Genomic DNA, 13,862 nt, shown 5'->3' on the forward strand with positions numbered 1-13,862 from the left:
TGGGTACTGGCGCACGACTGGCAGAGGGTCAGCGTGCGGCCCGTATAGAAAAGTATCTATTTGGAGATAGATATGAACAGTTTAGAGTCAAATTTATGAGTTTAAAAGGTCCAGAGGTCCATTGTCTATTGGAATAAGCTGTCTGATGACAAGGGAAATTTCTTCATTGTAGGTGACCACCCAAAATTTAAACCATTGTACTAGGAGACATTATTAAGAGATGTTGGGATGGTGCAGAGCCAACGGGAAAATATAAAATGCTTTATCAGCAGTCCCACAAATTCTTTCATGTTCATTTGAGTATCAACCCTTAAGGTTTTTTTGTTTTGTTTTTGCTTTTTGGTGAGGCAATCGGGGTTAAGTGACTTGCCCAGGGTCACACAGCTAGTAAGTGTCAAGTGTCTGAGGCCGGATTTGAACTCAGGTCCTCCTGACTCCAAAGCTAGAACTCTATCCACTGTGCCACCTGGCTGCCCTTTGGGTATTTTTTTTAATTTGGGTTTTATGAGTGTTCTGTATCTAGCATTCCCTGTTTATGTAGGAATTAAATACCTGGTTCATATTATACATTGAATACTTTTTTTTTAACTCTCTCTCTTCGGGAAATCCTAGCTTTGAATCTAAACCTAAACTTTAAATCATTAGTCCTTGGGATCCAGACCTATGGGTTTAATGAGGTAAGTGTTATCATTATTCCCATTTTATAGATGAGGAAAGTGAGGCAGATCAAAGTTAAGTGACTTGCCCAGAGTCACATAGGTGATAAGTGTCTCAGCACTCAGATCTTCCTGGCTCCAGTTAAGTGTTCTTTCTATTGTGTTACTTAGGCAGAATTTGGAGTTATCCAGAGCTCTAACTGCAAGAGAAGAAGTTTAACAATTTAAACCACAAATTTCTATACAGTGAACCAAGAAAATTGTATCATATTGATGTTTCCTTCCTAAATTTCAAAATTCCACTAGTAATAAGTATAACTGTTTCCCTTCCCACCATAGCTAATAGCTTCATAACTCTAAAAACAACAAAATAAAACATTAAACCCAAGTAGGGTAGTAGGGTTTTGTTTTGTTTTGTTTTGTAATGATATGAGAGCTAGAGGTGAAGAGGAAAAAGACAAAAAGCAAGTTTGTTTCCCCTATACTCTTGAGAGAATTAAGCCCATAAGTCTGGAAATTCAATTACTGTAATACACAAATGATAACCCAGGAGACTTTAGGCTAGCAAAATCTCCATTCCTTATTATCATTATCATCAGTATCTGCAGAGTTGAACTTCTAGGGGCAAGAGAAGAAGTATAACAATTTAAACCACAAATTTCTATGCATTCAACCAAGAAAATTGTATCATATTGGTGTTTCCTCCCTAAATTTCAAAATTCCACTAGTAGTAAGTGTAACTGTCACATAAGTGATAAGTGTCTCAAGTCACATTTAGACTCTCATCTTCCTGGCTCCAGTTTAGTGTTCTATCTATTGTGTCCCTTAGGCAGAATTTTTGCAAACTAAACTTGGAGTTATCCAGAGGTATCCAGCTAGTGGCGTGGTGGATAGAGTACCAGCCCTGGAGTCAGGAGGACCTGCGTTCAAATCTGGCCTCAGACACTTAATACTAGTAGTGTTTTCTCTTTGCTGTTTCCCCAAGTGCCTGAAAATAGGATGAAGCAATATAAAATCAACCAAAAAGGGTAATCTCAATAGTTCAGAGGAATATAGGCATATAATGAGAATCCCCTGATAAAACTGCTCCATTTTTTTCCCCAAATGGCCAAACCAAATGGAAAATGGAATGGGTGATGGTCTACTCTCAGCTGGGTAGGAATGGTCATTGATAGCAGTAGATTATATTTCCCTCAAATCACAGAAAGCTTTGGAGTCTTCTAGTCCACTTCTAGAAGTGTAATATCTAAAACAATTTGGGATCTAGAAGTCCTATTCCAAAATGTGGACGAAGAACTTGATCAAAGATCCCAATTAAAAAGAGACCTAAAAAGAGACTGAATCAATAGTATGGGTCCTTCTCTGAGACTACTCTTTCAGCAGAACTTCAAGAAGAGGTTTCACATTATTCGTTCTGGATCTCATGTGGCTTCTTTGAAGATATCTCTGGAAAATACTCAGATTAGATCCAGACCAGAACAGTTTCCCTAAGCCTACTTAGTTCAAATCCACATTCCTAGAGGGACCTGTATAAACAGCTCAATACTTTCCTGTCATTAAACAATTTGGACAAATACTAGGATATTCTGGTGTCCTCAGGAGATGCTGGAATGTTAAATGTTTTTTTGGAATAAACCCAGCCTCCCAAGGATTTTAAAGACTAGGGATTAAATATATTTCAAGTATATCAGAAATAACTTTCTGATTTCCAGAAAAATTAAGAAAAAGTGACTTAAGGCCACATAGTTAATAAGAGAACTAGAATCAGAAATAAAAATGCAAGTGCATTAACCATATTGCTATGCCAAATACATATTTCAGTAGTTACTGATGAGAAGACTAGAATAAGGGTTTGCAAAATTAAAATGAATTTTAATTTACCCAGAATTTACCCAGAGTTCCTAAAAGTATAACTTTTGTTTATTCTTCTGCCACAATTGAGAGGGGCAGCATAGCATGGTAGAAAGCACAGATTTAGAAATGAAGAATTTGGGTACAAATCTTATTCTGCTCCTTACTACTTACTTCCTGCGTGGCATTAGTCATTTAATTTCTCTGTGCCTCAGTTGTAAAGTGAAAGTGACTAGATGACCTCCAACATCCTTTCCAGCTCTAAAGCTATCATCCTGTGATCTGGCACTTGGCATCATATAGCAATCACTTTAATTTTAGGTATTCATCAAATAGGTTTCTCCTAAAGCATTTTCTCTTCCTATAGGCCTAAATGTTATTATGATATAATTTAGAATTTAGCAATATAATCTGCCACTTCCTTATGTTATGATAATGATTCTCTTTAATACTTAATGCACCCCTTAAAATGTCTGTAGTATATGAATACCCCCAATTTTTGTTTTCTACTTTTAATGAAAATGGAAAAAAAGAAGCAAAGAAAATACATATTTGAAGAATAATAGTGAGACTACATAAGAAGTTAGAAGTTACTTACATGATAAGTAAGGCAATAACAAAGGATGCGGAAATAAATATCTCCAAAGGCATTTTATCAGACCCAAACCCAAATAACTGATTCAAAATTCTAGGAAAAAACTGAAACTCAACTAACTTCATCTGTTCAGTACTGTTTCTTCAATGTGAGCTATATGACATCATTAACCACTGTGTCTAATCATCTACCCTTCCTATAATCTCTTCCTTTCATCTTTAAGAGGGAATATGGTTTTGTGGATAGAATATTGGACTTGGAATCAAATCCTGTCTCAGATACTTACGACCTGGGTGACCTTCCAGAAGTTGTTTACCATGTCAGAGTCTTACTTTCCTTATCTGTAAAATAAGGGGGTTGGATATGACGACTGCTAATATCTTTCTTCTAGCCCTTAATCTATGATCCTAGATCGAGCCCCCTTCCTTTCTGCGGAGAGAGTTGTATCAATCCATCTTACAAAAATGAATGACACCAAATCTATAAACATCATTCATTATAAGAAATGAAATTAAGAAACTCCTTGTAGACATACATTTATAGGTAGAAATATAGATTTTTACTGCATGGGCAACCTAGGTCAAGCCTTCTGACCAGTCTCTCTGCACTTTAACCAGCCTGGTCCTCAGAGAGCAGATACAGGTTTTAAACACCTTTAAGTTTAAGACAGAGAAGTTTACATTTGATCCTAGATATCATAGGGAGTTGCTGGAGTTTACTGAATAGGGGGAATGAAATTGTCAGATACATACTTTAAGAAAATCACTTTGGGGGCAGCTAGGTGGTGCAGTGGATAGAGCTCTGGCCTTGGAGTCAGGAGGACCTGTGTTCAAATTCAGCTTTGGATACTTGACACTTATTTGCTGTGTGACCCTGGGCAAGTCACTTGACCTTGATTGCCTCACCAAAAATAAAAAAGAAGAAAGAAAATCACTTTGGCAGCTTTTTGGAGAATGGATTGGAAAGGGGAGACCACCTGCATCAGGAAAGCCAATTACAAGGCTGTTGAAATCATCTAGGTAAGAACTGAGGAGGGCCTGAACTGGAGGTAGAAACAACCCGATGTGATTGGATCTGTCTGGATGCATGGGATGAGTGAAAGTGAAGAGTTGAGAAAGATATCAAGGCTATTCAAAGTCTTTCCAGCTCAGCAAAATCTGCCAGCATTTATAGTCTTTTGGCATAGCCATAAAAAACAAGGATCGGGGAACTTCTGGTTAGGGTAATGATGTAAAGGAGCCCCAGTCCTCCACTAAATATCTAAAAGGGCAAGAAATGACCAAGACAACCAAAGAGAAACAGCAAGAAGTTCTTCCATGTAGTCTAAGATTTCATAAGATGATTGCTAAAAGCCCGAGAGCCCTTGCAGAGCAGATGTGGCAGGGGAAGCAGAAGGTGGCATGAGCTCCAACAACCTGCTGGAAGCCTGCAGATGCCCTAAGCAGAGATTTGTCAGGAGGCCTGGACCTATATAGTCTCATAAAGCCAGAGCCTCTCTGATCTTGGTGGGGACATGGAAGATACAGCTTTTAAGGGGGTATACACTAAAGGAGATAGAAACCAACAAGGGCTGTCACAATTGTGGTCTGAAGTCTTGGTCCTGGCCAGGCCAGAGGGGATAGAGTGATCCCCTGTAGGTCACTGTTCAGGGAGGCAGAGAGCCAGGTATTACAAGCCCAAGAGTACTCAGAGCGCCAACAGCAGACTGGGCCAATTTAATCACCAAGTACATGCAGGACGCCTAACACAAGCAAAATCTGCACCATTTTTATTGGAAGCTATCTGAGTCGTAGCAGGGGGAAACCAACTCCCAGTTGGGGATTATTGCTAAATATTAATAATGTAACTATTTGATAGTGAATTATTATAAATAATAGTTAGCATTTATATAGCACTTTTAGGTCTGTAAAGCACTTTACAATATTATCTCATTTTATTCTCACAGCCAACCTGGGATATCCCCATATTGCAGTTGGGTAAAATGAGGCTCAGTGACTTGTCCAGGGTCACAAAGCTAGTAAGTGTCTGAGGCCACATTTGAACTCAGATATTCCTGACTCCAGGTCCAGTACTCTATCCACAATGCTACCTACCTGCCTTTTGTAAGAAGAAGTGAAAAGACTGAAAAAAAATAGAGGTATGTACTATTTCAACAGAAGTATCTATCTAAAAAATAGGGTATCTACTAAGGTATCTACTATCAAAAATAATTGACCAAGAAAATAAGACAAGGAGAAATAATTAAAGAATTATCTAACTCTTTGAAAAATCACAGTCAAACAAAGAAACCCTGGATAACATTTCATGAAACTATAACAGAAAATTATCTGTATCTGTTAGGACCAGAGGACAAAGTACAAAATTGAAAGAATCCACAAGTTGCCTCCTGAAAGAAATCCCAAATTGAAAACACCTAGGAATATCATAGCCAGAGCTAGGTTAAAAAAAAAAAAAGAAATATCACAAATAGTCAAAAAGAAATAATTCAGTTACTAAGAAACTTTAGTCAAGATCACTCAAGACTATATTGCAATTAATAAAGGAGAGAAAATCTTGATATGTGATAGTCCAAAAAGCAAAAGATAAAGTTTACAACCAAGAATAACTTGTTGAACAAATATAATATTATATATATATATACACATATATATACATATATATACATATATATATACACATATATATATATAAAATAATCTGAACATAATCTAATGGGTAAAAAAAGTAGACTTTTAAGATAACAGAAAATTTTCAACTATCCCAGATGAAAATACTAATCTAGTAGAATCTTTGAAAGGTGGATGCAGAAGGCCAAAGAAGCCTGGAAGGATAAATACATTTAAACGGTTGGATGGAGTTCCATAATAATCTGTTGCTTACATTAGGGTAGAAGAGACAACTGTTCTTTCAAAATCCTACTGCCTTCAAAAGTTGCAAAGGGAGTTAAGAAAGACAAACTAGACCTGGGTAGAGTTTGTTCTCTTTGGTTCATTTAAGAGAGGACGTAAAAATGAGAGCAAAAAGGAGTGCGCTATTAAAGAAATGAGAAAGAAAGAAGAGAAGTAGAGTATGCAAACATTCAAGAACAGTGGTGGGAGCAGGTATCTCATAAACTTCACTCATCACAACTGAATCGGGGAGGGTAGCACACATAAAGTTTGGTGTTAAACTCAACAGCGAAACAGGCAGGCATAGGGAAGGCAGGGTTTAAAAGAAAGGGAAGAGTTGTGAGGGTAATCGTCATAAGCAAAATAAATTTCAACTTTGGAAGGTGGTTCAAAAAGGAGTCTTCAAAAGAGAGAATGAAAGTATAAGAACTAATGTTTGGGGAACTGGGGTAGGTAAAATAAGAAGGGTCAGACCTTCTTGAAATGGAGCAGACTATTCCAATTATAAATTATTAATGTTGATTACAATTCTCTTTCACCTACCTCCTTTGTTTGGAAGGAAGGGTTGATTAAAAGAGGAAAAAGTAAAAAAAAAAAATATATATATATATATATATATAATGAACAATCATAATTGTGAATGGGATGAACTCACTCATAAAATGTATGAGAAGGGAAGGTAATACCCCTTACAACTATGGATATGAGAGTTTTTGACCAAACAAGGAAGAGAGATGATTATAAAAGATAAAATGGATTTCTTATAAAGATATAATAAATATAATAAAGATAAAATGATTTCATAAAATTGAAAGGTTTTGCATAAGTAAAATTAATGCAATTAGAATCAGAAGGCTAACAGTTAAATGGGGAAAATCTTTGTATCAAATTTCTCTTATAAAGATCTGATATGTAAGATATGAAGGGAATTGATGTAAATGTATAAGAACAAGAACTATTCCCTAAAAGATAAATTATCAAAGGATATTAATAAGCATTTCTTCAAAGAAAGCTAATCTAGTAACAGTAATATGAAAACATGTTCCAAATAGCTAATAAAAATGCAAATTAAAACAAATCTTATGATCTACTTCAGTCTGTCAGGAAACATTCATTAAGCATTTACTACTATGATAAGTGTTAGGGATACAGAAAAAGGCAAAAGCACTACCTGCTTTCAAGGAGCTCACATTCTAACAGGAGAGACAGCATGTAAATAAATAGCTATATCCAAAATATATACAGAGTAGATGGAAAATAATCTCAGAGGACAAAGCAATAGCAACTAGGGGAACTTGGAAAGGTCTCTTGCAGAAAATGAAATTTGAGCTGAGGCTTGAAGGAAGTCAGGCAAACTAAGAGTCAAAGTTGAGGAGACAGAACACTCCAGGTATAGTGGACAGCCAAGGCAAAGTCTCAAAGATAGAAAATGGAATGTCATAATTGAAGAACAGCAATTTGATCAGCATAGCTCAAATCATAGTTTGTAGAGGGGAGTAAAGTATAAGATCAGAAAGGTAGGAAGAGGCCAGGTTATAAATAACTTTAAATGCCAAACAGAGGACTTAGATTTGATCCTAGAGGTAGTGGAGAGTCACTAGAATTTGTTGAGTAGAGAGGTGTGGGTGACGTGATTAAAATCATACTTAAGAAAAATCTCTGGCATCTAGGTGGAATATGGATAGGAGTAGGAAGGGAGTTAAGGCAGGAAGACCAATTAGAAGACTATTTCAATAGTTGAGGCAGGAGGTGATGAAGGCCTGTGCCAGGGTAGTGTAGGTATAATTGGAGAGAAGGGGATATATTAAAAAAAAAAAAAAAAAAGCTGTGAAGGTAGAAATGAAAAGATTTGGCAATGGACTGGCTGGATATGTGGAGTGTGTAAAAGTGAAAAGTTAGACAATACCAAGGATGTGAGCCTGGGTGACTGAGAGAATTATGGTACCCTAGCTAGCAATAGGAAAGCTGGGAAAACAGAAAGGTTTAGGAAGAAAGATAATTCTCTTTTGGACAATTTTATTTTTCAAATTAGTAGGTTCCATTTATTTCAGCACAGATAAATAGAGATGAGGAGTGGGAAGGAGAGTAGAGGCAAATATAAACACATAATGTGTCCAGCATAGCAAAGATGTTGCCTTTCAAAAGCATTTATCCCCAAAGAGAATAGCATAACGGTGAACCACTCAAGTACTCACAGAACTTTAGTGAAGTGGACCAAAACTGCATCACTGAAGGATTAAGTAAAAAATAATCCCTTTCTACTTCCAGTTGTTAAAGTAGACATAGGTCTTCGTCACAGTGAAACTGGTTTGGAAAGCTCAAGCAAAGGCATCCAGTGTCAGCTTAGCATGAAGCGAAGTCAGGTGAGCGGTCTGAGCAAGGTTAGCTATCTAGCATACCCTGACCATAGCAGGAAATTAATCCTCCAAGATCAAGAGAAAGGGGATTAAGAGGTGCTTAGTGAAATGAGGGAGACTTAAACATGTCAGTTAGCTTGTCATGGCTTGTCGTGAGAAGAAAATCAAAGCTTAGCAGACCACATCCGTGAGAGTCTACATTTATAATTTCCTGACTACCTTTCTGTTTTCACATTTACCTGTGTAGCAGAGCTGAGGGAAGTCTTCACCAAGTGACCACTTCAACCAGAGCACAATAGTGTGGAGATTTTCTGTAACATTTGTGACCACAAGTTCACAATGATTTTTGGACAAGTCTCTAAATGTCATGCTTCTAATATAGACACGATTCACTTATTCAAAGTAAAAACCACTATTTAGGAGAATCTAGGATTTTTTTCAGTATTATGAAAGTCCAGGAAGTCTCATGATTGAGGGTAGGAAAGGTAATATGTATTGGTCATCAATCAATAATCGGCCAATCAATCAATAAACATTAGGCATGCTAAGTGCCGGGCACTGTGCTAAGTGCATCATTAGAGAACTCACTAGCTAATAGCTAGAGAAAATATGTGAACCAGTCTGACATGCTCCCTAAGCTGATCCCCAGGGTATAAATATAATTGTCTATACTTTTATTTTACTGAACTAGGAACACAGCATTTACATGACAAAGGAATACAAGTCACGTGAGCCATTGTGAGATCCAAGACCTTCCTCCAATAACTCTTCTACACAGTCTGCTGTTTGGTGAGATTCTCAGTTCTACTTCCCTAGAAGTTGCTGGTGGAGGTGGTGAGACATCTTCTGATTTAAATTCCTAAAAAATGTTGAGGAAGTGAGACAGCAGCAAGAATGGGGGGGGCAGGGGTGGAACTTTAAAAAATTTGGCAGAGAAGATGCCCTCTTTTTCCATAACTCTTATTTCTCTGAGGTTAACTGAACACTTTTTGAGTGTTTAAAAAGAAATTCCTTTGGGGAAGGGGAGGCTGTTTTCAGGCCTTCTTGACCAGTCCCAGATCTGGCCAGTTTTTCTTCAAGATGCTTTTCCTTCTGTCTTTCCATATAATCTTCAAACTAAGCTGTTCTTTTCTCCAGTGCTTTGGGGATCTATTTCAGAAGTTATGTTACTATCTTGGGGTGTCTGAATGAGGAGGGCTGTTGCATTATGAACGCTTGATACTGCTTCGTCCAGATTAATGGTGGGCATTCAGAAGGATCTTTTACATGTTGCCATTACAGATTAACAGGGAGACTATGAAGGGCCTGTTGCCATTGTCATTACTTCTGACAAGTTATGCCACCCAAGAGACTTAGGTTCTTTCAGGGTGTGGGGATTTACTAGTGCCACTTCTGTTGGGGCTCTGATTTGGCTATGTTAATTTTGAGATCCCTATGGGACATCTGGATTGAGGAGGTGATGTGGAACTGGAGCTCTGGAGATACCTGGATATACAGATCTAGAAATCATCTTCATAGAGATGATAATTGGACAAGAGCTGATGAGATCATCAAGTGAGATAGTATAGGATAGGGGTTGGCAACTCTGGAGAGGAGCAGTTTCAGCCGAATGATGGGATAAGATGTCAGATTGCAAAGGGTTTACTAGAGAGGAGAGGGAGTGGAGGCAGGGAGTGTAGGTAGCATTTTCAAGTCTAATCACAAAGGGGAGGAGAAATAGGGAGGTATTTAAGAAAAGGGAAGACATAGGTAGCCTTGCAGACAGTAAGGAAGGAGCTGGTAAATAGAGATTGATGATTAGAGAGTGTGGCTGATAGAGAGGGAAATCTGCTAGAGAAGTCAGGAGGAAATGGGATCAAGGGTGCTTGTAGAAGAGATTGCCTTATCAAGAAGAAAGACCATCTCCTTATCTAAGACCGGAGTGCAAGATAAAGGAGGAAGATGTCTGAGTGGTGTGAAAGGAGGGATGAAGGGGGAATATTCTCAGTTTTTTCGGTGAAGTATGAGACAATGTCCACCTCAAACCTATCAAACTGGAGAAGATGACAAAAAACATAAATGACAATTGTTGGAGAGGATATGAGGAAGATAGACTTACTAATGTACTATTGGTGGAACTGTGAATTAATTCAACTATGAAAAAAGGAAATTTGGAAATGTACCCCAAAAGTTGCTAAATATATGTATTACTCATTGACTGATCAATCCCATTACTAGTCACATAACTCAAAGAGATCAAAGACGGAAAGGATCCATCCATACAAAACATAATACTTTTGTTGTAACAAAGAAAAGGAAAAAAAGAGGATTTGTTCATTGATTGGGGAATGGCTTCACAAATTATGGTATAATAAAATGGAATATTATAATACCATAAAAATGATGATAGGTGTGGGGTCCAAAATTGTTCAACCTACAATAAAAGAAACTGAGGCAGAGCTCTGAGCTTCTAGCACTTTATTAAAGGGTCCATGGACCCTTATAATGGAGTGGACCTGAGATTTTCCTCACAATGTAAGATGTCCCCTTCCTCTAGGGCCTTAATTTTATGGTGCTTGATACCCAGATGATACAGAAGAGGCACAGTAAAATACAGAGTCTCATTGGTTGATAGATCTTGACCTTGATTCTCCAGAAGGGTCTCCACAAAACACAGAATCTGATTGACTGACAAATGAACCAATGAGTAGAATCTTGATCTTTCAGGAGGTCCTACCAAGCTGACAAGTAGACTTATTGGCCGGGCTGATAAACAGATATCAAAACATCTACATGGGCCAATGGGCCAATAGACAGGCAGGTCACAGGCTGGCAAACAGTGCTCATGGCCATCTTCCCATGTTTGGCAATAGATGGATGATAACGGACAGAGGGGCAACAAAAATAGCTGGGGGACTTTCCATGTCATTGAGTCACTTCTGCTACATTGGGCTTGGTCTCTATAACCAAGAAAAACTAGGGTGGAAGTCCTATGCTTCCTATGATTAAACAAGTAAATTTACAATCTGTAGTTCACAGCTCTGGGGCCTAATATACAGAACTTATAATCACAACCCCTATGAAATCATATCAAACCAATTAATACTGATTGGAATAAAATAGGGGTCCAACTAATCATCTAACACATAGGGATGGTTTAAAAAAACCCCAAGATCAGTGTGAACTGATGCAAAGTGAAGTGAGCAGAACTGGAACAGTTTGGACAATGACTACAATACTATAAAGGAACATAACTTTAAAAGTAAAGAACTGTGGAATTTTTTTTTTTTTTGCTTTTTGGTGAGGCAACCTGGGTTAAGTGACTTGCCCAGGGTCACACAGCTAGTAAGTGTCATGTCAGAGGCTGGATTTGAACTCAGGTCCTCCTGACTCCAAGGCCTTTGCTCTATCCACTGCGCCACCTGGCTGCCCCTACCTTCTTTAGGGTGTCAGACTATGACCACTCTGAGGGATCTAACTAATCGCCACGCTCTATATCACCTCCTGGCTCCATCAGATATCCCCTTGGAAAGAGTTCCGCTTTTGGAGACAGTAAGGGCCCTGTTCTTTTTATTTTCATGGTAAAAAGTGAGTCATAAATGATGACCAGCCATTGATAGAGATGGGTTACAAATAACATTACATCACCTTCCCCCGACACTTTTCGTTTTCCAAATGTCTCCATTGCTGTTAAAGTCACCACCATCCTTCTAGCACTCAGGTTCTCATAACCTGCCATCTTTGACTTCACACTTTCCCTCACCTTATATTCACATATCCTATCAGGTGCCTCCTCTCCCATGTCTGTCACTCTCCACTCACATAACCACTATTCCAGGTTAGTCCCTCCTAATTTCTCACCTGGACTACTACTGCAAGGCTCCTAATCTTCCCCACCCTAATCTACTCTCCACACAGCTGCCAATGAATTTCCTAAAGTACATTCCCTACTCAATAAACTTATCGCTACCTATGTAAGATCAAATATTTTTTTCATCTTTATCTCATTCTTTTAATTTCTGCAATTTTTAAATGTACAATTACTGTATTAGTACACATCAAGAATACATGCTCAAAAATTTTATATTTCACTAGAGTACAGGTATAGAATAAAGCATCTATTTTCAGACCTGGCAAAGATATGTATTTGTTTTGCTTCATAAAACTTATTTATTATGAGACAGTGTTTTGTGGGGTGGGGGAGAATGTTACAGAGAGAATAGGGGAGGGCGATAGTGATCTAAAAGGTTGTCAATGAAACAAAAGAAATTCAGAAAGAGAAACAGACAAGCAAGGCAGCGTTGATAGAACCCAAAACTGCATTAATATAGTCACAAATTCATATACTTTTTTCCTGTTTTTTAATGTGTAAGAATTCATGTCTGTTAATGCTTGTCAAGTTTTTAAAACATTTTAAAAAACAAGGGTGAAATCATGACTTCAGAAGATTGATGATGAAGCATGCCTCCTGTCTGATGATAAGAGGTACAAAATGGGGCATACATATCCAGATATATGCAATGTATTGATTTGTTTTGTGGGACTATACTGACAAAAGAGGGTGTCAGTTGAAGCAGGGTATAATAATAGGAAAAGACGGTGTTGTAAAAAAAAAAAGGAAAAGAGCATCAATAAGATTTTTGTTTTGATAATTTATTTTTAGTTTTCAACTTTCACTTCCACAAGATTTTGAGTTTTAATTTTCTTCCCTTTCCTCTCCTCTCCCCTACGCCCCGCCCAAGAGACGTGCAACCTGATATAGGCTCTACTGCTACATTTATCTTAAGCATATTTTCCCATTAGTTATGATGTAAAGAACAATTAGAACTAATGGGAGGAACCATGACAATGAAGCCATAAAACAAAACAAAGGAAAAGGAGAGCAAATACTATACTTCCATTTGCATTCTGATTCCATACTTCTTTCTCTGGATGTGGATAGCAATTTCCATTGTGAGTATTTTGGAGTTGTCTTAGATTCTTGCATTGCTGTATAGAGCCAACTCTATCAAAGTCAGTCATCGCAACAATGTGGCTATTACTGTGTACAATGTTCTGGTTCTGCTCATTTCACTCAGCATCAGTTCATACAAGTCTTTCCAGGTTTTTTTCAAGTCTGCCTGCTCATCATTTCTTATAGCACAACAGTATTCCATTACATTCGTATATCACAACTTGTTCAGCCATTCCCCAATTGATGGGCATCCCTTCAATTTCCAATTCTTCACCATCACAAAAAGAGCTGGTATATTTTTGTACATGTGGGTCCTTTCCCCGTTTTTATGATCTCTTTGGGATACAGCCCTAGAAATGCTATTGCTAGGTCAAAGGGTATGCACATTTTTATAGCCCTTTGGGCAGAGTTCCAAATTGCTCTCCAAAATGGTTGGATCACTTCACCACTTCAACAATGCCTTAGTGTTCCAATTTTCCCACATCTTCTCCAACATTTATCAATGTCCTGTTTTGTCATGTTAGCCAATCTGATAGGTGTGATGTAGCACCTCAGAGTTTGCATTTCTCTAATCAATAGTGA

At 37.8% G+C, this 13,862-nt stretch overlaps 1 pseudogene; it reads right to left on the reverse strand.

The window, feature by feature from the left end:
* Positions 1-9,159: 9,159 nt before the first annotated feature.
* LOC114040018 lies at positions 9,160-12,128 on the reverse strand (annotated as a pseudogene).
* Positions 12,129-13,862: the final 1,734 nt, after the last annotated feature.

The sequence above is a fragment of the Vombatus ursinus genome, unplaced genomic scaffold (genome assembly GCF_900497805.2).
Source record: "Vombatus ursinus unplaced genomic scaffold, bare-nosed wombat genome assembly UNPS02012602.1, whole genome shotgun sequence".
NCBI lineage: Eukaryota > Metazoa > Chordata > Mammalia > Diprotodontia > Vombatidae > Vombatus > Vombatus ursinus.